The sequence below is a fragment of the Medicago sativa genome, chromosome 8, assembly GCF_051527215.1.
Source record: "Medicago sativa cultivar Bolivia chromosome 8, Bolivia_mono, whole genome shotgun sequence".
Classification (NCBI taxonomy): domain Eukaryota; kingdom Viridiplantae; phylum Streptophyta; class Magnoliopsida; order Fabales; family Fabaceae; genus Medicago; species Medicago sativa.
Genome location: NC_140756.1, coordinates 3935643 through 3941724, shown reverse-complemented (window position 1 = coordinate 3941724; position 6082 = coordinate 3935643). Strand labels below are relative to the sequence as shown.

General features: G+C 29.2%; 1 long non-coding RNA gene across 1 annotated transcript; it reads left to right on the top strand.

The window, feature by feature from the left end:
• Positions 1-224: 224 nt before the first annotated feature.
• LOC146896250 (uncharacterized) lies at positions 225-5693 on the top strand. Its single transcript, XR_015024168.1, has 8 exons — positions 225-478; positions 591-644; positions 1107-1155; positions 1950-2009; positions 2211-2265; positions 4351-4431; positions 4575-4649; positions 5481-5693. It is a non-coding gene; the product is annotated as an uncharacterized LOC146896250 (long non-coding RNA).
• The last annotated feature ends 389 nt before the right edge of the window (positions 5694-6082 follow it).

The following is a 6082-nucleotide window of genomic DNA, read 5'->3' as shown; positions in this document are numbered from 1 at the left end:
ACTAATTTTATTTTTGCCATTTTTAAACATTCACACAATACAAACAATAAAATATCATTATCACACATTTTCCCTCTTCAATTCAAAATTCAAATTTTAAAATTTTTTAAATCCTTTTTTCCCTCCTACTTTTTCTCTTATCCTATCAAACATCACTTTCTATATCCTTTCTCTCTCATTCATTCCAAACTTATTTCTTTTTTTCCTCACTTCCTCTCTCTCTCACCAACCCAACACCACTCTCACGCAGACCTCCTCATCCCTTCTAAACTCATTTTTCTCTGCCTTCTTTCTTCATTTCCGATCAAATCCGACCTCCTCCTTCAAAAATAAAACCATCACCGTCTTCCTCTAATCATCCTCTACAAAACCCACTCAATTATTTATAGATCTATCAGGTTCAGTTTTGAAACCACCATTAACCACCGCGTCGGAATTCGCCTTCACTGAGCCGGTTTTGCAGTCAGAAGCTTCAAAGGTTAATTGTTCATTTCACTTTTTTTATTCCACTTTTCTATCATTTTATTTGATGTTATTCATTTTGATCTTTGTTTGGTTCTTTTATTGCATATTTACGGATATATTCGTAGGGGCTCTGAATTTCTTTGCCGAACTTGAAACTCACTACTTCGAAATTGTATCAGGTATGATTCTAAAACGATTGTATATGTTCAGATTTGTATGCTCCAGTTTACAATATTTTTATAGAAAGAATATTCACATCATGGTGTTATTTGCATGTGCATTCAAAAAATGTTGCTTGATGAATTTGAGACAATAAGTATGACATTCAACAGTATCAGATTCAATTTGCCACTTGAATTGCAAAATTTGATTAATTATTGTTTGTGTTGTGTTTTTTCTTCACTATTTTGTTTTAGTTCAATTTGGTTTGTTTGAAACCTGGCTGATTTTTTTTCTATTTTTATTTCCTGGTTTTGTTTGGTGACAGGTTTTATGCATCAACCTTAAAAGAGCTAAAATTTCATCAATCTGTTTTATGTTTTTAATTTGGTAGAAATACATGACCATTTGGTTTGGGTTGTTTTGTTCTAATTATTATTTTGTTTGAATTATGTTTCTAATTCATGGATCTTGCTTTGCAGCTACGGGCAAATGGAAATCAAATGAAGGGGCTTTCACTAACAAGAGCATGTAAGTAATAGCTTACGATTACTTAAAGCTTTTGTTGCCTCAATTTGAGGGCCTTAATCATGTTGTTTTGTATGAACTAAGAAACACAAATTCAAGAAGGTATAATCTCATGAAATAAATGATATCGTGTTGGTTTTTTGACATGTAATGTTTAGTTTTGTTGTGATTTTTCTAAAACCTAATTTTCATTTTACAAAGATGAGTTTACTGTTCCTTATATTTCTTTCTTTGGCAAACATGCGTTTTCTCGCCCTATTTTTTACTCTATATGGCATTCAAATTTCTTACTTTGGTACAAGTTTAATTAGGTCTTGATTTGTTTTAAAGTAGCATACTGCACACACATTCAAATTAAAAATAAGAGTTAGTATCTTACTTCATCATCTTTTGATGCTATTAATTGATATGTCTATAATTTATAATGACATCTATCATTTAGGTAATTAAAGCTGAAAATTAGGGGAGCAGTTCATCAATAAAATTGAAGGTTGTTTAAGGCACACAAATTTTATAAGTTGAATTGTCGACGATGACTAACATGAGGATAACATATTTGTATCTACTTTTTGTTTCTTTGATTGACTAATGTATACCAGATGGAGAAAACATGTTCAGTTATCATAGATATAAGACATGTTCAGTTAACTATAAGTTGAATCTCCTTGCGTCATTTGAGAGGAATGTAATTAAATTCTTCATCTTAAAATTTATATAAATTTGTCTTCATTTTTAATTTATTGTTCAGAAAATTAATTGATTAGGATATATTTTTGTTTCACTTTTCCATGGATTAGGATGTTGTTGTTGAGGTCTGATTTGGGATTTGGCAAGTCAATGGACAGTTCAATATGCAGGTGACATGAATGATTTTAGCTTAAATGACTTTATTTGTAGTCATGTAATTAATATAATAAAATCAGACTTCAGATTTTGAGAGCTGAAATAAGTATTGGTGTCAACTTAATTAGGTCTTATTAGTTATTCATTCAGTGCAGATTTTACCAAAGGTCTTATTATTAATATAATAAAATCTCTCTCTCTCAATGTTCTGGCAGATTTTGAAGCATGACATGAGATATCAATATTTGTATTTGAGATAATGACCATGAGGTAAATTCATTTCTTCTTTTAGATTTTTTTTTGATATTAGTGAAGTGAACTCTCCTTTCTTTCAATTGGTCTTTGTATTTGGTCTTTCAATTTTATTGTTATTATTTGTACCTTCTTTCAATTTGGTATATATTTACTTATCGATTTTCTGTTGAATGAGTAATTTTTAGATTAGTCTATTTCTGATTGTGTAAGGAGAAATTAGAAGATCTATTATTAGATTATTCTTTTGTTAATTGTTATGTGGTTTTTTCTCTTAAATTTGTTGTTTTTACCTTCTCTTATAAGAAGTTATTTGGTTTGATTGATTTGTGGAAGTTTGTAGAATGATTGTTGTGTTTATAGTTTTGGATTGATTTGGATTCAATTTTGGTAAAAGCAGTTAGAGGGATATGCTATTGCCATTAACTTGGTAGCATTTGGAGTTTTGGTCAATTGGGTAGTGCTTTTGGTGTTAAATGTGTTAAGGACAATTGGGTAGTGCTTTTGATGTTAAATGTGTTAAGGACAATTGGGTATCCACAAGGTTCATTAGTAGGAATAGATTCTCATAAATAACTACCCATCATATCTACAAAATATAAATTACCATCAGTCAAAATATGAACTGAATAAGGATTTTGATTCCAATGATGGGATTGTCAAATTTTAAGTAGTTTATTGTGAAGAGAGATTAATTATTTTTTGATACATATAAGCAATGAGAATCTTTTGCCTAATCTATTTGTTTTGGGTGTTTTGGTATTAACTATAAGTTTTATTTTTTGGTTAAACATGCACTCATGGCAGGAATTAGTGAACGAGCTCAATTAGTGGTTTATACAGTGTCTTTAAAGGCTTCTATTGGCACTTATTACTTCCCACTTTACTTGATTGCTTTCTTTTTGTTTCACCATATTTCTTCCTTTGAAACTTGATTTGGATGTCAATCAAGTTAAGATGAGAACATACCCTTGGCGTGGTTAATGATTTGAGGTTGTAATATGGGATTAGTTCATGACTAAAGTATGATAATTGTTGAAAATAGGACTAATAGAGTGATAAGCTACAAAATAGGATTATCAATATATTTTACTGTAGTTCTTTTTAATAATTTAAAAAGAACTTGCAATCATATTTGAGATTTTAGGATATAGTTTATTTGGTTTGGGTTAGTAAACTCATAAAAGCAATTAGAGGGATATGCTACTGCCATTAACTTAGTGTAAACTGAAGTTGGTTTCATTAAGATGTAAAGATAAAAATGGACAGTTCCCTCAAATAAGCAAATCGTGATTTATTAAATGAGATCTTAATTGGGCCACCTTGCTATACATCAAATATTATTTACCAGGCTAAGTTAGGAAAGTGAGGATAATGAGAACTTAATTCTGTCGAAACAAATCTGATTGGGAACTTGCACATTTTAGAATATTAAATGAGAACTTAATTGGGCCACCCTGCAATGACTTATTTGAGTTACTTCTGTATTTTTATTGTAATTTTGATCAAAACACAACCCTATTTCTTCATTTTGTTTTGTAAAAATAACCCCAATTCTACTTCATTTTGTATTTTTCTTTGTTTACATTCTCATTTTCAATTACTTTTTTGACAGTTGGCTGAGTTTGAAAGTTTGGTTAGAGAAAAGATCACATCAAATCATATTAATTAAAGAGATAAAACTAAGGAAGTTTAGATTTGTACTGAAACACCTTGAATCCTTAAGCATATCTTCCAAACCATGACAATTAGGGCAATCAAATTTATTGCATAATAAGTTATTATAAAAGAATGTAGAAAACTGAAGCTTTGACAGAAAAGGCTGTGTCTATTAGAAGACTCTACAACACATTGTGATCACCTTGTGATGATTCAAGTAGTAATTATTCAGAATATGTTTTTTTTTTATTGAATGTTTCTTTTTTTTTTGAAGAAGTTTATTTTATGGATGTTGAATAATTGAATAGAGTTAGGATTAAAAACTAAGAGTTAATATTTTATTTTATTTTATGCATCAACAAAATAATTTTTGTGCTATGACTTTTAGTTTTTAAATTTTTTTTTTCAACAAAATAATTTATGATTGTTTTACTTCTTATGCAGCAAAGATGATAATGCGATTTTATGCCTTTGGATGTGTTAACAATTGCAATATGCATGTCTTAACAATTGCAATAGGCTATGGTTCAGTCCTCTTCTCAAATCTCATATTTATTGATTATTTAATGGTTCATTTTTTGCTAATATGCATGTCTTAACAATTGCAATAGGCTATGGTTCATTTTATGCCATTGTTTCTTATCACACATTATGTTCTCTCTTTGCAGCGACACAATAATCTTTTGTAGGATATGGTCAAGTTGCAATAACACTTGCTATAAAGCACATGGTACTCATTAGGTGTAAGTTTTATTTTATATATCAATAGCCAAGTTTAATTTTACTAACTCTATTTTGATATTGATTGCCTAAATTTAAGTTTATTTAAGTTTTCTTCTAATGAAAAAAAAAAAAAAAAAGCTGCAACCTATATATTCTTTTTGGGATTTGTTATCTCATGCGTCAATGATTTATATGGAGTAATAATCAGACCAAAAAATCAAAAACATTTTGTATTCTCGATGATGACATGAAGATTTGACCAATTCAAATACCAATCATTATTTGTAGTTTGTTTCGATTTGATAGTGATACTCAACTTATAAGAATTGACTAGACTTTTATGTTATTGATGTTAATTCAATGGTTCTTTATAGTTTTGGCAATTTGAGTCTCCAAATTTTTATACCACTAATTGACAAAACAAGTATTATAACTCATGCTTCATGGTTATGTTTTAAGCTCAGAATTTTCAATCTTGCAATATTGTTTTCTTTAAAAATGTTGGTTGAGTTTTGTAGTATAATATGATTATATTAACCGGAAGCAACTAACAAGAGTGCCCTGTTTTCAACTCTTTGAATTTGGCCATGATTGAGGTGATTTAACTTCTACTTTAGGTGTTTTGAATTCACTAATATTTTTTTTTTTTTGTACATAATCAGGAAATAGTTTTGGCCCTTTTTATTTTTTATTGGTTCAAATACATGATATCACTCATCAGACTTGAGGAATAGATAAACAATACATGATACCTGCATTTTTCAATGGCTGATTTGGGGCAAAAAATTATAAACTTTTGTCAAGCCTCTGACAAATAAATTGCAAACTAAACTATAAATGTTTTTTTGTAGGGTGCTAAAGTCGTGGTAATGTAGTCGCGCAATTCGCTGCAATGAAGATGTGCAACTTGAAGGAACTTTTGTTTTTCTAATCCATTGTCATGTTTTTAAGTTTTAGTTACATTGAACACAAGACCACGATTGCATTTTTTTATTGGTATATATTTTAGGACTTTTAATCTTTGTAAATCAATACTATTCTTTAAATAATTATTATTAGCTCAATTTACGAGTGTTCTGTTAAATCCAATTTTAGGTCTTCTATTAGCTCAATTTATGAGTGTACATGAATTTGTTGATTACAAATACTGATGTAATCATGTAGAAGGAATGACTACAACTAATTAGGCAAATGTTAGCAGGCTTATACGTTTATTGATTTATAATGTATGTCTAAACATAGCTAAATGGTTTTTGAGTGCAAGCAATTTATACACTTCTATGACAGTTTTCAAACTTTTTCACTTAACAAGTTAACTTATGTCATAACAAGCACCAAAGTTTGATTCAAAATACCATCTAATTTGGTTGAACTCAAGAGTATTTTCTATAATGTTCTTTTTCACTTCCGGTTCTTTTTACTCTTTAAAACTATGTGTTTTAGTTTGACATAA